Source organism: Canis lupus, chromosome 13, assembly GCF_003254725.2.
Source record: "Canis lupus dingo isolate Sandy chromosome 13, ASM325472v2, whole genome shotgun sequence".
Lineage (NCBI taxonomy): Eukaryota > Metazoa > Chordata > Mammalia > Carnivora > Canidae > Canis > Canis lupus.
The window spans coordinates 20,215,588-20,238,883 of NC_064255.1; positions in this window are offsets into that span (position 1 = coordinate 20,215,588).

The following is a 23,296-nucleotide window of genomic DNA, read 5'->3' on the forward strand; positions in this document are numbered from 1 at the left end:
CCAATTCCTGAATAGCCCCTATGTGGCCGAGCAGTGTCTATCTTCTGTCTCTTAGAAGTATTAAGGGGGGGGAGGTTGGTACAGAAATCAGGACTAAAAGGATATGCCAGTTCATAAATACAGAATTAACTGATTTTATAATTGAACAAAATATATACCCCAAATGGAAGCAGGTAGCCAGCAAAGTAGTTGCAAAACTGTAGTGGATTTTCAGTTCTATTTATATGGAATCAGAGTTACAGTTGCTACATATCATCCTACTTTAAGTAAACAGCCAGCAGATAACTCAATTTGCATCACTAGTTACCTTGAGCCCATTCTGATATTCCGTTTTTCTTAATTCTTTATCAGGCTTACTTCACTGTTGTGTTCATAATTCTTTGTCAGTACCTCCTATGGTTGCCCCTCAAAAACCTACATAGTACCTGTGAATCGTCAATTCCCTAGACATCATTCAGGAAGGTATATTAAGTTTAGATTTCCCACAGAACACATCCATTATGTAAGAAGTACAACTACCCTGAGGTCACTTTGCTATGGGAAGCTCAAAGGCCTTGAGGAATGTGACTCCTAATAGGTAGAAAGGCCAAGGAGCCTCAAGGAGCCAGATATCTGCATGAAACAGCCACCTTGGAAGAAAATCTTCCATCTCCAGCTGCCAAAGACTCCATGTTGATGTTGATCAGAAATTAAACTGCTCAGTTTAGTCCTTTCTCCATTCCTGGCCTAAAAGAGCATAACTGAAAAAAAAAAAAAAAGTTTCCCTTAAGCCACTAAATTTGGAATACATTACTACTTTCCAAAGAATAATCAAAACAGTCTAGTGTTTCACATTTTTGGTTTTGTGATATAACCCTGCCCTATTGATCAAAATAGTAGCAAAGTCTGCCACCCTCTTATCTGAAAGATGTTATGGAGAAATCATTCAAATGGGCTACAGTCAATATCTGAATTGCTTCTGGATAGATTGGGAAAGAAAAATGTCCTTGGAAAGTGAGAAGAAAAGAGAGAGGAAGAGATCAATGGGATAACAAACCTAAGGTCAGATAGATCCAAGGAAGGACGCTGGGCTTAGGAGATGAAACCTATTTTTTATTTAAGTTGCAAGGGTGAGAGTGACCTCATGTGACAGCTAAACAACATTTGGAATTCCCAAAGCTGCAAGTTTTAAATTGCTAGTAATTCAAATAAGAGAAATAAATTGAAATTGACATTGATTACCTAGGAAAAAGATACCTTGGTATGGCAAGATTCAAAAGCTCTGTATCTGGAAAGCACCTGGCATAAAGTTTGTTCTCACTACATGAGGAATGTGTGAATGAATGAGGTGAGAAGAACTTTGTTTAGTTAAATGGAGTTAAGGTCTTTTCCCTCTATCTCTACCTGCTGGGGAGATAAACATGAGAGGTGTGAATGCTCCATAGTAGAAGAGGCTGGTTCCACTTGAGACCCTAGCTACACTTCAATGAAGCTTCATTCATGTACAGGTTATTAGTCTAGTGATTTTCTAACTAATATTTCTGTCTTCATGGTCTTTTGCCTCTATGTTTCCTGCTTTCCATTCCTTTCTTCCATTCACAAGCTGAGCTCAAGGGCTCTCTTTCTGAGCTCTTAGAGCTTACAGCTCTTATAGAGCTTATAGAATATTAGCCTAGTGATTTTCTAACTTATATTTAGTGATTAACTAATATCTAGTGATTCTAACTAATATCTAACTAAGAGCTTATAGCTCTTAAACTTCATAGCTCTTATAGATTATTAGTCTAGTGATTTTTCTAACTAATATTTCTGTCTTTATTGCCTTTTGCCTCTATGCTTCCTGCTTTCCATTCCTTTCTTCCATTCACAAGCTGAGCTCAAGGGCCCTCATTCTGAGCTCTTATAGCACTTTGTATTCACTTTTATCCTAACACCCAGGTACCCATTTGTAACCCATTTGTAAGAGCCACTGCTATATCCTACTTAGATGGGATATTTGGACCCTAGAATAGTGCCAGACAAGTAGCAGTTCCTGTGTAACAATTTGTTGAACTATCGAGTTCATCTGTATTAAACTATTGCTATAATGAGATTTTATTTCCTCAAACAGCTTTTAGGCTTTAGCCATTTCCTGTTCATATGCATAAATCCTTAGCTAGAGGTGACTCCTTACATCCTAAATTTCTAACAACATTTTAACAGGATTCTTTGTTAAGTGTAGGCAATTCATGAGCAGGAACATTATCTGAGGGAAGCAAAAATCACTGAAAAGACAAGTATGAGACTCTAAGGATAAGCTCCCTATTTTAGATGCCTTGGAACTTGAATCATACAATATCAGAAAAACACCCTGGTGCATGAATAGGTGTCGGTAAACATTTCATTCTAAAATCCTTCATGTTCAAATATTAATAATTAAAACAGCTGTGAGTTAGTAAGTCACTATATCTCTCCAACTCCTCATATAAATATTAAAATAATCTGTCACTTTGCCTCTCTTCTCCTCTGGAACAGCAGCACTTCAGGGAATGGATATCAGTTTCATGTTTGAACACACTTCTAGCACAGTGCCTGACACAGAGTATGTTTGTTCGATTGACCCAAACTTGGATACCAAGTTGCCAACTATACTGAGGTGCTATTTTGAAGTGGTGGTATGGAGTGGGAGAGGGACCTCGAATTCTAGTGATGGGGTGCAAGGGGAGAGGGGGACAGAGGGGACCCAAACATAGGTAGACACATAGAAACGGGGAAGTATACACCTGCCATTCAATTTCATTTTGGTGGCTCAACTACTCTAGATTTAACATGCTGTCTTTTCATGACATTGGGCTAGAATCTTCTTTTGTTCCTGAGATAAAAATCTGCTCCAACATGCATTTCAAAAAGTACATTCTTCTAAATGAATGGTATGATGTGATGCAATGTTAGTCTTGAAAAAGAACCAACATCTGAAAATCTCTGCCATTTCCTGAAAGGGGATTGTCTTTACTGTTGCATTCACCTTAATTGTCACATTTCTATTTCTTTTCTCTTTTTTGGAACTTTGTTTTTACCAGTATCCTTTTTTGTGTGGATGATGATTGGGTGTATATATTCTTAAATTTCTTCTGGATGATGTATCAAACCTATTACTGATTTCTACTTAGTTTAGCAAGCTTATTCTTTCTGATTAGTTGACTGAAAATTGTTGACTGATTATCATAGCTTTGACTTAATGCATTTTAAAAATACTTAAATTTTTTTTTAATTAAGGATGACCTCGCAAGGAGCCTACTTCTCTCTCTGCCTATGTCTCTGCTTCTCTCTGTGTGTCTTTTATGAATAAATACATAAAATCTTTTTTTAAATTATTTTTTAATTAAGGATGCCTACTTAGATTAATTACAGAAAATATATTTAACACATAGTTATAAAAGGAACACCAATGTAGAAATCACCAAAGTCAAATAATAGTGTCAATAGTCTAGAAGCCAATCCATCCTCCCTAGGCATTCCTTCCCAACATAACTCTTGCCCTCTTCTACCTCAAATTTCTACACTATATTCATTTTCTAGTGCTGGTAACAAATTACTGCAAACATAGAAGCTTAAAATAATATAGTAATTGTCTTACAGTTTCCATGAGTCAAGAATCTGGGCAGGGGTTAGCTGTGTCCTCTGCTCAGGGCCTCACAGGACAGAAATCAATGTGTTGGCTGAGCTGTGTTCTTTCTTGGAGCTCAGGCTTCCCTTTCAAGCTTGTGTCATTTCTTTCAGAATCCAACCTCTTGCAGCTGTAGGAGAGGGGCGCCCATCTTACTGAGGATCAGTTGTATGAGTTGCTTTCCTCTTGCTGTTTTAAAGATTCTCTCTCTGGTTTTGTTTTTTTACCATTTGATTATGTATGATATTACTAGGTTTGGATCTCTTTGAGCCCTATTTGAAGTTCGATGAGCTTTTTGGGTAGGTTCATGTTTTTCCTCAAGTTTGGGAAATATTAACCATTATTCAAATATTCATTCTGCCTATTAATTTTTCTCATCTCCTTCTGGGAGTCACATATGCATCTATTGGCATGCTCAATGGTGTTCCATAGCTCCTTTATCTGTCTGTTCCTCAAACTGGATGATCTCAAATGACTAATATTTCATTTCTCTGATTCTTTATTCTGTTGGTTCAAATAAGCTGTTGAACCCCTCTAGTGAATTTTTCATTATGCTTATTGTATTTTTCAACTCCATAATTTCTTTTTTCTATAATTAAATCAATTATTAATATTCCCTATTTGGTGAGACATCCTTTCCATTTGTTCTTTTATTTCTTTAGACATGGTTTTCTTAAGTTCTTTAAGCATATTTAAAATAGCAGATTTAAAAATCTTTGTCTAGTACATCCAATGTCTGGGCTTCCTCAGTAACAGTTTCTACTGTGTATAGGACATACTTTTTGTCCTTTGTATGTCTTATGATTTTTGTTGAAAACTGGACATTTTAAGTAGTATAATACTGTAATTCTAGAAATAAGTCTACTCCTCCCTGGAGCTTGTTGTCATTCCTATTTACTGCTGCTGTTATCGTTTGTTTAGTGATTTTTCTAATATTGCAAAGTCTTTATTCTTTGTCATAAGTGGACAATGGAGTCTCTGCTTAATTAGCTTAGCAGTCAGCTAATGACTGGACAAAGATGTCTTTAAATGCCTAGAAGGAGTAAATGTCCCAATCTTTACCAAGAAGCTCGGTGTGCATGTAGGGGGGCTTGTCTTCAATTCTGAGGCAGGCAGTCTATCCCTCTGACTTAGCCTTTACTTCTTGTGTTTGTAGAGCCTATCAGAAGTGAGAGTCAGAGCTTTCCTGAGTCTGTTCTGGATATGAGCACAGGGCATGCACACAGCTACAATGCTAAACAATTTGACAAACACCTCCAGGGAAGAGGCTGCTTGCACTGAGTGAGATCTAAGTGAAGAAAAAGTTCTTTGTATTCAAAGGGGCTTCCAAGGAACTATCAAACGGGTCAAATAACAACAGTTCCCTGAGAATGCTGCTGTTGGGGAGGTTCAAATCTGTTCTTCCCATTCTAGTGACTGCTAAGCTGCTGTCTACTGCTTTTTAAGACTTCTTTGGAACTGAAGAATGAGTATTAGAATAGAGCAAGTTAAGATGCCACTGGGCTTGCTATTCTTACCATACCAAGAGACAGACATTTTTCTTGAAGAAGTGCTCCTCAAATATTTGGACATCATTGGTTAATTTCCAAGTTCTAAAAAAGTTGGTTTTGAACATTTTTGTCTGTGTTCTCATTGCTTTTATACAGGAGCAGGTTTTTGGATTTCCTTGCTTTGCCATTCATTTTGGCACCTTTTCCATGCTGCCTTGATGAACAAAAGATTTTAAGTTCAATGTATCTTACGTTGTCAATCTTTCCTTTATGATTTTAAGAAATCATTTTCTACCATGAGATAATGGTCTAATACATACTATAGAACCTCTTTTTCACCATACTCTTGGCTTGAAGCTAATGAAAATTGGTAAATTGATATGGTAACTCAAATTAGAGGTGGTTGTAGCACTGATTAGTAACAGGTGGCAAATCTTCTTACTACAATTTATGTACCAAATTATTTTTTAAAAATTGTATATTCTTCTTTTCTAGTTCGAAATTTTGAATGCATGGAACCAGAGAGTCTTTTAAGTTCATCTAATAAATATATTCCAGTGGGCCAGAGCTCTAGGAATATTCTTTCTGCTGGCCCAGGCTTTTGGTCATTTGTCTTAACAATCTTTTAAAATGTCACTAAAGAGTATAGTGCATCAAAAGTTTGGAACATATGCTTCCCAAGATAATTTATATAAATTATAAAGGAGAAAGGGGAATAAAAAAACATGCTATGTTCTGCGTTCTGCAATCTTTATGTTTGCTCTATGTCATAAGAATTCTGGCATACTTGTTTCTCTGAAATATCTGTGTTTAGAGAGTAAAAGAAGCCAGTCTCTGGGAGGAAAAAAGATGTAATTGGATATCATATTATCAATCATTTTGAATACAATCAAATTCCCTATCCCATCTCCCCAGTGAACAAATGATTATGTTATGTCGACCAAATTTGACTATGAGTGAACCTTCTTTGTTTGACCCTCAAAAAACAAAACAAAACAAAACAAAACACCCAAAAAAACAAAAACAAAAGACGCTGGGGATTCTTTTTGAATCATATCTTTAAAATGACTTAATATCAGAAATACAACTGTAGAGGGATTCAGTAATCATAGAATTTTCTATACTATGTTTTTAGTAGAAAATAAAGGACAAAAGGATAGCATTTGGTCTGTGTCTCTTGGTAGACTGAAAGTTGACTCTCAGTGCGTTTTTTTTTAAGTAAGTATAAATTAGATTGAGGTTGGAGAAAGGTGTCATCTCTGATTTTTTCAAACACCTACTCCATCTAAACCCAACCCCTTCATTTTGCTGGTGAGGCAACAGAAACCCAAGATTACACCTCCCATTTGTGAAAAGCTCAGAACTAAAATTTATTTCTGACTTCTGATAAGGAGTTATTTTTACCTCAGCCCTTCTTTCTTGATATCTCAAATAAACACTTGACAGCTAATGGAGAACCACTTTTACTGTTGGTGGGTTTTAGGGATGAGTCCTTGAAGAAGCTAGTATAAGGACTGCCTGGAGCATGGGGGTGGTTTCTCACCTTACTTTCCTGATTAAATTTAATGCCTTCTCTCTTTTTGTGCAGAAACATTCTTCTCTAGTAGTGGGAGTTCACATACCAGAGTGCACAGTAATACCCAAAAGTACTCATCAAAATGACCACAGAATTCATTACAAGATTGAGGGTCTAAGATCCAGAGAGATAGATTAAAACCCAAGCAACAAAGTATGTTAGCAATGTGAGGTGACACACAATGTGAAGTGACATATTTGTTTTCCTCAGGTAGACAATTTTTTTTCTGTAAAAGGAGACTGTTTAGATTGTGCTAAAGCTTCTCAAATATTGTTTTTATTTATACTCTCCACAGCAATTAAGATATTCCACAATCAGATTTCTTAAAGTTTTACCTAATTTACATTCTACTAAAATATTCCAGGAAATAACAGAAATATATATATATATATATTTAATTGAAGTATAGTTGACATACAATATTATATTCATTTCAGATATATATGATAGTGATTCAACAATTCTATACATTACACTGTGTTCACCACAATGAGTAGTTACCATCTGTCACCGCACAATGTTATTACAAAATTGTTGACTGTAATCGGAGAAGGACAAACATTATATGTTCTCATTCATTTGGGGAATATAAATAATAGTGAAAGGGAATATAAGGGAAGGGAGAAGAAATGCGTGGGAAATATCAGAAAGGGAGACAGAACATAAAGACTCCTAACTCTGGGAAACGAACTAGGGGTGGTGGAAGGGGAGGAGGGCGGCGGGTGGGGGTGACTGGGTGATGGGCACTGAGGGGGACACTTGACGGGATGAGCACTGGGTGTTATTTTGTATGTTGGCAAATTGAACACCAATAAAAAATAAATTTATCATAAAAAAATTGTTGACTGTATACCCTATGCTGTACGTTTTGTCCTGATGACTTATTTATTTTATAACTGGAAATTTGTACCTCATAATCCCCTTCACCTACTTCTCCCATTCCCTCAACTACTTCCCCTCTGGCAACCACCAGTTTGTTCTCTGTATTTATGACTTGATAACAGCAAATATTTTAAGGGAGACTCCTCCTTCAAACACATGTGTAAGGAGATATGAACATTTGAGAAAAATCTCCTGCATGAAATTTTAACAACCACATATCACAGAAATCAGAGACACTGGTAAAAAAAATATATATGTATTTTAATCTCAGAGGAAATACTCGCTATCCTGTTGACAAAGGCATAAAACCAACCCTTTGCCTTACTTTTATTTTTATTTTAAGAGACTGTAGCCTCTCAGGGGCTTGATGGGTTTTCATGAACCCAAAGCAGCAAACACTCCTGATGAGGACCACCTGCTCACCCCTTCCCAAGAAGGATTTTTGGGAGATTCGCAACATCCACTCTTCTGTTCATTATGAGGCTGTGTACTCGGGAACACCAGTGGAGATTTTCCTCAGCTGGCACTTCCTGTTTTAATTGTCTGGGTCTTTTCCTTTACTAGCTTGGAAGAGTTTTATAAGCCTCTCCCAGGGTGGTCAAATGTGACTGTTTTTCCTAGCGAAGCATGCAGTCCCGATTGATGAGGCCCTCCTTTGCCAATTGCCTATTGCTAACACGGGGTGAGAAAACTCTCACATGTGCTGTGTATTAATTCTTGCCTCATGCTCCTTAGCTAGAAATATTTTATAATTTCTGTGTCTTGCTCACTCCAGCTTCTCTCTTCTTTTTATAGATCACTTTCCATTTTACTGACTCAGGGGCTTTACTTGGTGCATTATCAACAGATAATTTTTAAAATTTGCACTATCCTTCAAGGTTCAACTTCAGTAAGAGCCATAAAAAAACTCATGTGATTTCTAAATGACAGAGCGAAGAATAATTATTAAGATAAAGACTGGTATATTTGCTTTTGTCCTATGAAAACTCTATAACAAATCATGTGCCTTCCTCTGGTATAATTTCTGGGAAGTTTATACCTGTTTTTTTCTTTTTCAAATACATTATTCCAGGATTCTGTACAGTCATTGTTTGTTTTGCTTTTAGCCATGATTCTTAACATTTTCTGGGACACAGACATGTTTGAGAATTTAAAGAAAGTTGTGTTTTCCTAGAACCATGCACATATGAACCCACATTTTGCATTTAATTCAAGAACTTCTGACATTCTTCCATGGAATATTGGGTTCTATAGGTTCTCATATTTCTAAGTATAATTTTAATTTAATTAATTATAATTATAATTTTTCCTATTGCATAGGAAAATGTTATTTACTTTCTGAATTTACTAGAGGCAGTATTATAAACTGTTTTACATTTCTTTGTGACATAGCTAGAAATTTTGAATAAGGAGGAGAATATATTTGAAAGTAAAAAAACAAAAATAAAGTTAACATTTTGAAGAATGCATTTCAAAATTAAATGATAAATTGCTATAGGTATATAAATTGATATATTCAACCAGAAACCACTTGGAAAATCAATTTGGCATTATCTTATAAAGTCAAATGTTCATATACCTTCTGACCTGAAAATTCTACTGTAGGTTATAAACCCAAGGGAAAGAAAGTCCTTATACTTGTATTGAGGTTATATTTTATATAAATGCAAATATATTCATTTGTATTTGTATATATATTTGTGACTACTGAAACAATGCTCCTAGGCCAAAATCAGCTTTGTTAGTAGAATTGCTTTATTTTATGTATCTCTCCCAATAGATGATGAGCTCAAGGACAAGGCTTGTGCCACATTCATGCTTTACAACCCCATCAACAACTAGTACAGAGTTTTGAACATTATGGATGCTCAGTAGCTGCTAAATCTGTAAATATAATCTCTTGTGATACCAGCATACATACCCTGAGATGAGCCAGTCTCAGAAATGTAGGATGCTAGAATCCGAGAATAAGTGGGTTAGCGTCATGATGAAAAGCTGCTTTAAACATTATAATAAATGACACAACGTTAATGAGGCAGAAGAGAAATGATTTCTTTCAAGAAGAGATCACTGTATTTTGTGGGGAAGGAATTGTTCACATGGTCCCCTAAGTAGTCAGAAACGTGGAGACCCTGAGCAGGACCAAGTTTATCAGAAAGATCCTGTCTCCAAGAAAAAGAGAAATTTTTATCTTCTCTGAAATAAGAGGGAATAGAATTAAAAAGAAGCTGAAGAAGAAATAAGGACAGTATGCAAGTTGATGAAAGACTATGTGGTACGGATGTGGTACATCGATATAACCTCCTGGATATTTCCACAAAACCTTCAAAAATTCCTAAAATTTTGTAGTGCTTAGATTTCTAATGGAAACTGGTAATAGAGTGACTTTGTTGGACATGTCTGAAAAGGAACATGGATAGCCTTTGTGTTTAAAATCCTCTTGCTTTATGTTCTAGGTTTGAACATATATATATGTACTGTAAATACACAGTTGGTTCTCATTATTTAAGGATTCCATATCTGCAAATTCACCACTTATAAGGCAACAGAGATACTGGGGAACCATTAAGTCTGGGAAGCTGCAGGCTATGAACACTTCATTGAGGGGTGATATTTCACTTGGGACTTGAAGGGAGATTAGAATTGTGCCTTAACATGGCAACACTTCATATCCTAATTGCAATGTCTTGGCAGTGTTCTCTTAGGGTTCCCCCCATGGAGTGCCTGAAACACAGTGCTGGGTAAAAGTTGTTTATTTGGTCAGTGATTCCAGGAAGCAGGAATAAAGGAGTAGGAGAAGAACTAGGAAAGAGAAAAAGTAAAATGAGAGAATTATTATTGAGGTTGCTGCTGTAGGTAACAAGAGTGTGATTCTACCCAAACCTCTGAGAAGTGAACAGCATAACCCTGAATTGTGCCATCCAAGGATGGGAAGCAGAAGAATTTATCCACTGATTCCAGTTCTCCACTGGTTGGGAGATGTCCCTGGGTCCTTAAATCTCCTGTATTTTTGGATGCGCTTGTGGGCACACCCACTGGACTCTTGTGGCATCAGAGAAGGCACTCCGGCAGAAAGCATGGAGAAGGGAGGAATGTGCTTGAGGAATGATTTCATCACAAGGCAAGTCTGAGCTCTCATAGAAATATCCACCTCAGCTGCAGCTGCAACCAGGAGTGCCCAAGAGGCCATGGCACGGCTGCCCCAAGGCACAAACAAGATGTACACAAATTTTTCTAAGGGGGTTAGGATTGGAAGCAAGGAGACCAGTTAACACATTAAAGTGATAAAAGATGTATCCACAAAGGGATACATCTTTCTCTTTGCCTGGAACACTTTTCTCTCCGCACTGCCTAAGCTCCACCTTTACTTCAAAACCCAAGTAATACATGTCACCTAGAATAGTGCCTGACACTCAGTAGGTGTTCAATACTGAACAAGGAGCTGGCATATTTATTGTGATCTAAAATTTAGAAAGTCATTGAATTTAATGCCTGTAAAACCTTTAATATATATGAGTTAGTACCTCCATTTTCTAGACATATTCATGTGTTCACTCAAGAAAGCTACTGACCATCAGTCAAACACTGTACTGGGTCATAGTAGCTGGTAAGGAAATTAATCTCTAAGAAAGTAAGTCTTTTGCTTTCCACACTTAGTGGAAAGGAAGTGAACTCACTGAGGTTTTCCTGCATCCAATCCCCACTCTTCTATTCAAATCCTTATGGTTAAGCCCTATGAATCAACTATCTCATCAATCTTTAACTCGCATACCACCCTGGGAATTTTTCATTTTTCACAGTGTATGATAATGTGTATTTTCACCTTCTGTATTTGTCTGTGTCTTGTCTCTTCAGCTCCTTGAGGTCAAGAACTATAATCTCATGATTTTCCATAGCTTAAGACCAAGGTGAGGGACTATAGGGTGCTTTGTAATATATTTTGGTAACGACTTAGATCTTAAATAATAGGTATCAGCATATTTCTTTTTGCATTGAAGTGCCACAGAAGAATGAGATGTCATTGGATATGAATGCAGAGTTGACATTTGAATCCTGACCTTTGAATGTAACACGAGGGCTTTACTAAAAATAAATAATAGCAACCCAAACATGCAGACCTATAGACAAATAATCTGCAACAGTTTTTTTGCTCAGTGAAATTTGAATTCAGAAATTTGACAGTGGCTAGAGAGGACTATGTTTAGGGGAGATATACAAAAACCTGGGACGCATCCAAACACATCCCATCCACCTGTTATCATGCCGCTCAAGGCAATAATCTCTAAAATGTCTCTAGTAAGTATGTCAAGAACAGTTCTGCCAGGCTGAACTATAATGTTTTCCTACAAATTCAATTCATATATATAATTTTAATTTTTCTGTTACCCACAATAAAAAGGTAAAAGGGGGGCACCTGAATGGCTCAGTCAGTTGAGTCTAACTCTTGATTTTGGTTCAGGACATGATTTCAGGGTCATGCGATTGAGCCCCCTGTCAGGTTCCATGCTGGGTGTGAAGCCTGCTTAAGAGTCTCTCTCTCTCTCTCTCTCTCTTTCTCTCTCTCTACTTCTGCCCCTTTCCCCCACTCTTGCTCATGTCTGCACACCCACACAATTCTCTCTCTCTAAAAAATAAGAAAAAGTAAAAAGAAATGGATAAAATTAATTTTAATAATATATTTTATTTCACTCAATATATCTAAACTATTATCATTTTGGCTTGTATTGAATATGAAAATTGTTAATGAGATATTTTACTTTTTTATCACAGTAAGTCTTCAAAACCCGTATTTTTATACTTTTGGCACATCTCAGTTTGGACTGCATGTTATAAGGGCTCAATAGCCTCATGATGCTAGTGACTACATGCTGGTATTTCCTGTACAGGTGTGTGTGTGTCTGTGTGTGTGTGTGTCCATGTGGTTATGTTTCTGGCATAAGTTTTTACAGCACCTTCCCTATGGTCCCTCATTCTGTTTGATGATAAACTCCCAGAATAGGTACATACATTGGCTACAATATGTCATTAGAATATCATTACACAATTTTTTGCCCAGAGTGGGTTCTCCATAAGTGTTACTTCACTGATAATTGGCTTCATGTGCCTCTACAGAAGTAAATGGGGTCTTCTACTTTCAAAACCAACTACAATAAATACCTTTTTATAGAGAGAGATCTCAAAGAAATAAGATTGTTGTAAACCTTTTGAGAAACTATATTTTTATAAAAAATTTGTTCTATTCTTTAAAAAACGTTGAATGCTTGAAGACTTCTCTTTTCTTTCTTAATTTCAGGACCTAGACAGAGTACATGAGTCGGCGTGGACTTTTTTTGTCCTTCTTATTGTATTATGGAGTTATAGTTGTGTACTGGGTAAGACTAGGGTTTTGGAAACAGATACACTAGAGTTTAAATCCTGGATCTTCACTTTACTAGTTATATGATTTTTTGGTATTTTCTTTCATCTCTATAAACCTCAGCCTTCTTGCTTATAAAATTGAGGTATTCCTGCTGGTTTTTATGACCCTAAATGAGTCTTGATTCCAATTATTTTTTTCTCAGAATCTAACACACCACCTTACTTAAGTAATAGCCCAGTCATTTATGAATTATCTAAAACTACAGACTTTTTTGAGTCTACTTATCCCCCCAGCAACAATATATTCCTCCACGGTAGCCTGAGAGTTGTTTGTTTGTTTATCAAACATGCACTTGTTTTTTTTTTTACATTGCCTATTGTTGAAATGATCCAGTTTCTATTGATGATGGATTTTCACTTTAGCCACCAGGAGGTGCCAGTGATCTATACTTCACTTAAACCCCCATTGGCTTTTCTTTCCTGATGTTTTCCTTTCTTCTTGGTTAACATTATCAGTCTCAAGAGAAATAAGATTGCTTAACTCACTAACTTTGACTAAATTGCCTTTAAAAGAACTTTAAAAATAGCCATTTTGCCTATAGAATACATAGTCTACATGTATCTTCATCAGATATTGGAAAGTCTAGATAGATGATTAGGATCAAAAATCATATTATTTCATTTGTCTGCTGAGAATGCACAATGGCCATTCATACACTACCAAGTTTGTTTCCTTTAGTCTTATTGTTTCCTTACTCAACTCAACTCATCACTTCCTCAACTGGATACATGTTCTATATGCCTCAAAGCTCATGTGCTCTTCCCCAACAAAGTTGCAACGTTTACCAAAATTTTCCATCAATTCTTCCTTGGTTATGTGTTTTCACTCTGATTTTTTTTTATTGCAAATGACCTCTGTAACTTCTCATTTCATGCTCATTTGCTGCATAAAAAATCCAATTCAAATCTTCCATGAAACTATCACTAAATTAAATCCTATGACTATTACTCTACAACCAAGCTCTTATCACCCATCTCCAAAAACTGTAGACTATTTTGATTCACTGACTGGTGTGTCACATTACACTATGCTGGAGTGTTTTCATATGCCTGCATTGTCTATATAAATGAATGATAAATTTATAAAAGGCACAGCAATCATATTTTTTTCCCTTCCTCCATCCCGCCCCTTTTTGGTGATGTGAGCAATGCCTTGGAGACTATTCTGTTCATCATAAGAATTTATTATTTACAGAATAACTGAATGCATCATATCTAATAATTTTGAGCACCCATTATTTCAAACATGGGAAAATATAAAGTCGGCTCTTCCTTCTTGTCTCCATTTCTTTATTGCTTTCTTTCTTTTTTCCTTCCACATTGTGCTAATGTCTTATGCTAATGAAAGAACATATGTTTCTTTTTATGTAGAGCTTGGGAAGAGAATCAGTAACAAGTGAGTGGCTAACTAATTATCAAGAGGACAAATTTTACAGAGCAGAAAGACATGCCTGGTAGGCAGAATAATGGTACCCCGAAGACATCCACCTTCTAATATATGAATACCCTACCTTCCATGGAAAAGTAGACTGCATCAATAAATCAAAGGGTCTTGAGATTATCCTGGGTCATCTGTGTGGGCCCAATGTAATCACAAGGCCTCTTCTAAGAGGGAAGCAGGAGAGGCAGAGGAATAAAAGAGGTGTGGATGACAGAGCTCCCTGCATCTTTCTTCAAGGATCCCAAATTGCTCTAAATTGGGGCTTATCCACCAAATGATGATTACGTTCTTTCTTAAAGTAGAACAAAATGTTGAAGAGCATAGACACTGAAATCAGATAGAGTTTTGATTTGAGGAGTATATGTGAGTACAAATGTGCATTCATATTTTTGAAGTGTTCACAACAATTTTGTAATACACTGACCTAAACTTACCTACAATTCACTTTTCTTTTACACATTTCTTCCTCTTTCAGCCTTTTTTCTTACTCTTTCTTTGCCCCCTTCTCTTCTTACTCCTTTCTCTATTATCAGCATATATTCATTGTTATTACCAACCAGATTTTATTACTAGTAAGAACCTAATTGAGAATCAGATGTAGCCTCTACTTTTTCCTCCTATTTTGGCACTAGCTATATAATTCTCAATTTTACAATGATCTATTGTATGATGAATTATTTTGTCAGATTATTCCTTGGAAATATCTATAAAACTTCAATCTCTATGGAATAAATGTAATAAGCACCATATAGTAAAAAGTAGAATAAAATCAATATATATGAGGAAAGCTAAGTGAATTTATTCTGAATCAAAAGCCTCTTCACATATTTTAACTTTTATTTTTTGTTTATTTTAAAGATTTGTTTATTTATTTTAGAGAGAGAGAGAGCACAGCCAACAGGGACAGAGGGAAAGTGAAAAATAATCCCATAGCAGACTCCACACTGAGCATGGAGTCTGACATGGGGCTTGATGCCAAGCTCAATCTCACGACCCTGAGATCATGACTAGAGCCGAAACCAAGAGTCAGACACAACCAACTGTGCCACCCAGGCACCCTGACCCATATTTCAACTTTTAAAAAGGATCTCAGAAAACAGTATGTTCCACCTTTGCCTCACACCATGGGGTAGGATGGATCCATGAAAAAATATCTTTTTGTGTAATCTTATTTACTGAAAATGGATTGATTTTCAGCCCAGCAATCAGATGTATCTTTGTGAAATACCAAGGCTGCTGAGCTGATTAGATAAGCATGCTCCTTACAGACCATTCTCTCAAACAATTCTTCCTATCTTCACACCAGACAACTTGCCCCTATGATTTTTCTTTGTGTTGTAATTGCAAAGGCCGCAATTCTGGTTCCAAAGACATCTGGACTTAATTCTATCCCTGACACCCATTGGATCATAATCAGCCATTTATTAAGCTTCACTAAGCCTCAGTTTCCACTGGAGTTACCTGGGAGCTTCAGCTTTGCTTGTATTAGACAGCCTAAGCTCCCAGCTATTACAAGGAGGATAAAGGAAATGTTTCTGAGTGTGGGGAAGTTGCTCTTTGCCATCTATTGTGCAAAACAGGTCTTTGAGTCTTGTCTGAAATATGGCCAGATAAGGACTATATTATTGTTTTGCCATTTTTGGCCAAGTTCCACTCATAGCTGTGTGTTCATTGCTACTTTCCTTCTACCCACCCCTGCTTTTGTATACAAAGGTATATACAGACTATATAATACATAGAGCCAGCTCATCATCTGTAATATTGATGTTTTCAGTGCCAGCTATTAAATCCACCTCATCTGAAAGATGGCTTTCCAATAGAGTGCCAGGCTGGATACTTTTAGGAATCACCGTTTGAGATAAACTAGGCTGTAATTGCACTTGGCCTGCCACAGACATTCTTCCACATCGCAGATACTACGTCTTCTCTACCTCTTGAGGGTAGCATCTTTCTCTCAGGATGCAAACATTTGGAAGAAAAATTGAACATATGGTGAAGGAAACCCCTTCCCCCCTAAAAAAGTCCTATATTTGACTTGTGGACATCTATATGAATATGTCAATAATTACAAGCCTCATTTATTATGAATCATTTCATAGATGTGGGCAGAGGAAAAATTTGAAGGTAACACAGGAGCATACGGATAGCAGATGCTGAACAGTCAGAATTTCTGGGTCCTGATAAAAGCTTGGGAATTATTAACTACAGTGACCTATTCATGAACCTAGAATGAAGATAATAAGACTGACAATCAGTGTTTATGGGAGTTTAGTATGCCCCAGATACTGGGCTACACCACCCAAATGTATTTGATCTCCACCATAACTCTGGGAGGTAGGCACACTCATTGCTATATTCCCACTTTTTGGATAAGTAAATTGAGGCTCACTACATTGATAACAGTCACAAAGGTGGTGTTGCTGGGATTCATATGGGGAAGCACTTAGTAGTATGATATTGAATTCAAAAGGAAAAAAATGAAAAAGTCTGAGAGCCAGGAAGTTGAGAGAGTCAGAGGATAGAAGCCTGTCATGGCAACCTTCTAATTGTTCTTCAAAATGAGACCCAGTTCTAAGTAAAACATTTCTATGACAAATGTGAAGTGTAGTTATGAGCACAAAGGCAGTGTGGGATAAAGGAGAAGGATTTAATAGAGGAAATAGGATTTAATGACATCAAGAAACTGGCCACTTTTTATAAATAACAGGATAGAGCGTGTACCAAAAACACATAGTCAAACATCAGAAAGGATGTTAGAGAACTGTGAGCTGGGATATGAATGAGTGGGAGAGTAAGCAGTTTCACGAGAGGCACACAGATGGAGCCAGCTGCAAAAAGGAGGATGTCAATGATTAGAGCTGATTCCAGCGTGTATTAGAAAAAGTCTTCACTCTTTCCAGCAGGAGGGGACCACAGAGCCAGCTCTTGATTAGGCAGGGACCAATGGTGTCTTTGGTGGATTATCCATGTCTCTGGTGTACTTCATCTCTTTTATTACTTATTGTCTTTGCCCTTGTAACAAAGGACCTGACCAAAAAAGGAAAATCCAAGTTGTGAGATAATAACTTTTTTGAAAGCACACGTAATTGTTAAGTGAAACCCATTGTTCATTTATCTGTTATGAGTGAGAGATAGGGATGTGGGATAGGAGTTTGCAAATTACACATATATGTGATTCAGATTTATAAAATTAATAATAATAGTTTCAAGAAGAAGAAGAAGGATAAGAAAGAAGGAAAAGAAACAGTACCTTTTTTTTTACCCTTTTACACTTCTCTGTATTCAAAATAAACTTCCTTAATCTCCCCTTAAAACAATATTTTAAAACTTTTAACAACTTTAACATACCAACTCAAGGTAGTGGTTTCTTCACTTTGTAACACCTTCATGTTATATAAATATCCTTCCAACTTAAAGTTCAAATTCCCTGTCAGAGCCAATTTTCTCCCCAAAAGGATCTCTTAACTTCTCTTCCTCAAGAAGTTGTCTTGTTGCAATGATATAATTACTTGATCTATTTATGCTTCAACATCCTCATCTTTAAAATAGAAAAAAAAATATATTACTTACCTCACAGAATCTCACCAAATAGTTTCAGTTAAGTATAAATATGTATACAGTTAAATATATCAGAATACTTGTCCATTTAGCATGTGTTTTCCATGCATTTTAGGATTTAAATAAGATTGGGAAAATATAGCATATAACCAACTCAATAGATGCTACTTGTCTTTCCTCTTTTCTTTTCCTGAGATTAAATCTTTCACCTCTCCTCTTGTTTTAAGGGAACTGTGCGGTGGGGGTGCGGGTGGGGGTGTGGTAAGGAAAAATCAATTTGAAAAAGCAGCAAGAAATAGAAGGGTGAGGTATTAAACTCGCCAATTCAACTAACTGGGAGGAGTTCCATTTCACCAGTCTATAGATCAGAGCTTCTAAAAGCATAGTTTTCCAAGGATTGTGGTTGATGCTTTACTTAGGGATGCTGTAAAAAAAAAAAAAAAAAAAAGAAGAAGAAGTGTTAACCCTCAAAATGATAGATCCACTCCCCACAGGACATCTTGCAACTTGAAAAGAGAATCTGATTATCAGACTAAGCAGTTTCAGGGAAGTCACAGACATGGAAGGGACTGCAAAAAGGAGGTTGCCAATGATTAGAGTAGATCCCAGAAGTGTATTAGAAAAAGCTCTTGCTCTATGCAGCAGGAAAGGTACAACAGAGCCAGCTCTTGATTAGCCAGTGGCTAGTGGTTTTCCCACAGCTGTGAAAACATCTCCGTTGCCTCTGGCATGATAGGACACTGCTAAGACTTCCATGAATATATTTCTGTATCACCCAGTTAGCTTATGCTGTGTAGTAACAAAGCACTTCAAAATTTCATGGCTTAAGATAGCAACCATTTATCTGGTTAATGATTTAAATCAGTCATCTGGGCTCTGCTCACTGGACTTGGCTGGGCTGACCCATGTGCTTGAAGCCGGTTATCTAGGTCATCTGGGAATAGATGGGGACTGGGAGGGTGGCTCAGCTGGGATGACTTAGTTGGTTCTGTAAGGCCTCTTACCCCCAGCAGGCTGGCCTGGACATGTTTACATGGTGGTAGAAGAGAAAAACATTTAGAAGAGTCAGGGACTCTTTCTTTAAAGAACCCCAAAATACTGTGCAATCAAATATAACTTCTTACCTACTTGTTCCCATAAAGATGAATCATGTTCCTTCTATTTTTTAGGGTGATACTTACTCAGAACTATCACAGATTTGAAAGGCATATATTACTAATTTCAATCCCAGGTTTACTCAAGCCTCCCTCCCCCTTCCCCACAAAACTGGTCACTGTAGGTGAGCACAGATCAGCGTTGCCTCAGGCTCCTTAGCATATCTGGACTGGTCACTGTTTGCCCAGATAATTCTCCTTTGTCACATGGATAAATGATCAAATATATACTAATTCAGAAGTATAAACTATATAGAAGGTTAACTCCTTCCTCAGATCCTCAGAAGAGAAAATTTAAACCCCTTGAAACAAAGACAACTACGGTGGTCCTGCTTTTAAGGCAGCCGGGTGATTCTAAACATTGCCTTGAATTGTGGAAGGGTCTCTTTACCACATGGTAAGGTTGAGGCCATGCGGAGCTGGAAGCTGTAAGGCACAAATTCATGAGACTTCAAAAGCAGGGGAAGGAGAAGAGAGGACCAGTCAGGGAGGGGAAGGTAGTAGGAGAAGAGGGGAAGAAAATAGTGTGAGAGAAGAAAATCAAAAACAGAGAGGAAGGGAGAACAGGGAGACTTGGGGCACCTGGGTGGCTCAGTGGTTGAGCATTTGCCTTTGGCTCAGGTTGTGATCCTGGGGTCCTGGGATTGAGTCCTGCATCAGGCTCCTCGATGTCTCTGCCTCTCTCTTTGTGTCTGTCATGAATAAATAAATAAATAATCTTTTAAAAAAAGAGGGAGGCCAGCACAGTTGCTGTTATTATAGTAGGAAAAAAATGTAAGCAACCTCTGGACTTCATCCTCAAGACCCTCTTGTACCTGCAGTGTTTAAAACCAAGCAAGAAGAGGCAGGCAGAGCCAGGACTAGGGGGAGATGAGTGTGGCTTTCACCTCAGATATGCAATTTAAGGGACACAGAAACATCTCAATCAATGAAATAAATAATATTTTAGTGACAGGTTTTAAAATATCAAACTTCACGCAAGGAAATCTATAATGAAGAAAGTATCAACATTTTGATTAAAGAGAGGATCAATATTTTTTATTTCCCTATCAGAAAGAGAAACAGAACATAAAGACTCCTAACTCTGGGAAACGAACTAGGGGTGGTGGGAGGGGAGGAGGGCGGGGGGTGGGGGTGAATGGGTGACGGGCACTGAGGGGGACACTTGACGGGATGAGCACTGTGTGTTATTCTGTATGTTGGTAAATTGAACACCAATAAAAAGTTAATTTATTAATAAAAAAATACTTTTTATTTCCCCTCTTTCCTCAGGTCTCCAATATGAATCAGCACAGAACTATCTTACTTAAAAAATTAATGTTTATTCAGCATGATTTTGAAAGTTATTTTTTATTTTAAAATCATCACATTAAGATATTATTTATCTTGGGGCGCCTGGGGGGCTCAGTAGCTGAAGCGTCTGCCTTTGGCTCAAGTCATGATCTCAGGGTCCTGGGATGGAATCCCCCTTGCTCAGTGGGGAGTCTGCTTCTCCCTCTACTCTTTGTGCAGTCTCTCGATCTCTCGCTCACTCTCTCTCTCTCTCTCAAATAGATAAAACCCTTAAAATAAAAGAAGATAAAATAAAATATTATATATCTTAATTATTGACTTTTTTGTGCCCTCTTCAATTGTGCTTCTGAGGTAAGCGCCTCACTCAGCAAACCTTAGGCCCAGCCCTGGCTGTGGGAGAAGTAACTTGATCTAGCAGTGATTAAGTATGAGAGCTTTGGATCTAGACCGCCTGGATTGAATCCCATTTTTTTTTCTGTGTTGTAGTTTTTTCTATTCGTGCTGCCAGGCTTTGGGCAAAATGACTTAACCCTGCACTCAGTTTTTCTTTCTTTGAAATGGCGGTAAAAATAATCTTTTCTTAGGGGATGGTGGGGATGAAATGGGTTAATATGTGAATAGATGTTAGAGGAATAAACAGTGCCTGGGACATAGCAAGTACTTAAAAAATATATTAATGCTGAGGACTAGGAGTATGTCTGTTCTGCCTCTCGCTCTCTTTGAAATAAATATTGATAAATAGGGAAAAGGACTGTTTTTCATTTGGGAGCAAACCAATAGAACAGTAAAATTGGAGGCTACTCCTCTCCCACTGTTTGAGTAACAGAAGAGAACACCCAGTCAAAATAGAGTGCCGTGAAGTAAGAGCATGCTCGCGTGATTGGTTTCTGCTAGCAGATCATAAAGGGATCAAAACTACAAGTTGTATGTCACTTTGGTGAGAATTTCCAGTGAGGCTTTGAACACAATGAGTTCCATTTTAATACGGAATTGAATAAGGAAAATGGATTGTAAAGCAGTGGCTACAAATGTACAAATAGACTTTGGAGAATGCTCAGACATCAAAAGCTATCATAAAAGTGTCTACAAAACACAACTCGTCACTTGACGATATTTGCCCACAGGAACTTTAAAGATCCTTTTTTATGTTCTATTTTTATTTGGGAAGAAAATTATCACAACTTTTATATTTTAGATGAGAAACTAGATCTTTCCTTTGAATATTGAAGAGGAGAGATCCTATGAAGAAGCAACATTCTCTGCGGACACAATTGAGAGTCGTAATAATAGCTAATATTATTACATGTCTACTTATATGTAAGATATGATGCCTACTGTATAGTTGCAAAAAATATGTTATGTAATTGGTCCCAAAGATCTATGAAGTAAGTACTAATATTTTCTTTATTCTCAGATGTGGAATAGACAAAGAGAAGTACAATTCTTTGGCCAAGATCACATAGTAAGTGACAGACAAGGAATTTCAAGCCGCACAGTCTAAATTCAAGGCCTGATTGCTAATTCTTAAGTCTAAAGGCTGTAGTGCACCAATCTCTAGAACCTGGCTAGTCAAAGTGTGGCCCATGTGCCAATATCATCTCCAGGAATTGGAAGTTTGATAAAATGCAGAACTTGGGCTGCAGCTTGGACCTTGTGTACTGGACTCTGGATTTTAACAAGATCTTATGGAGATTCATGGAACACATGGAAATGTGAGAAGCATTGCTATAGAGCCATTCAGAACATTAATATTTTTGCCCTAGATTGTGAAATGTCTCTACTGAGAGATAGAAATCTTTGTTGGAAAAGCTTTAAAGATGTTTTCAAATCTAATACTCTGCTCCAAAACTTATCTTGTCAGGGTGATCATGTCATGGTGTTCTTAAATCTCTTTAGGGATTGTAATTCTTCTCTCAAGTTTTAAAGTGTTGCCTGAAGGTGGTTCTGTCTGTACTCCTAATGGGCTTCAGGAAAAGAACCATCCTGGTGTGTTCTAGGAAGCCCAGAGCCCCAAGAAATGAATAGATCCAAAGAAACGAAAGCAGAAGTCACATGGCCGACTTCACCAGCAGTGTGACCTTTCCCTCCTTATACAACTGTAACTGGAATTTGCACAGTGCCTTCCAGTTTGCAATAGCATTTTTACACACACAGAGAGAAAAAAAAATTATTTGGTTAACTTGAGATTGAAATGCTTCCAGTTGGAATATTTACTGAGGATTGCAAAATTTCTTGGGTGTCTTGAAGTCCTAGATTTGCTTATGAATCGCTTCACTGCCCTTACCTAACTGGCCAACAATGAGAGCTCAAATTTTATATTCCTTGTGTATGTCTAGCTTTCAGAGTTTAGAATCTCAGATCAAAATTTAGGCAAACTATGGGCATGCACCTAATCAGTATATGCATTAATTAATATATGTTAGTACGCTCAAAAAATTAAGTAAATAATTTGAGCAAGCTCCAGAGGAGAATTCAGGGAATATGTGCTAGACAAAGAGGACCAAGAGGAATTTTTCTGCCAATTAGTGAGGCGACTTTCATGGATCTTAGTTAGGTACTTCCTTCTATGGTGTAAATTGAATTTCACTTACTGAAAGTGAAGTTTATAGTCACTAAACCTATCTGGAATGAGTCTTACAAGACAAACCTGCCCTTGGATCCTAATCCTATTTCTTACTAACTCATCTGTAAAAATGGGCATCTTAAGAACATATACCTCCTACATTTATTGTGACCACCAAATAGAATTTAATGCACCCTGGCTGGCAGACTGTGAGGTCTCACTAAATTCATTCAATAAATATTTTTGAGCATCTGCATGGTGGCAGGTCCAAGCCCTACCACAATAAGACAAAACGC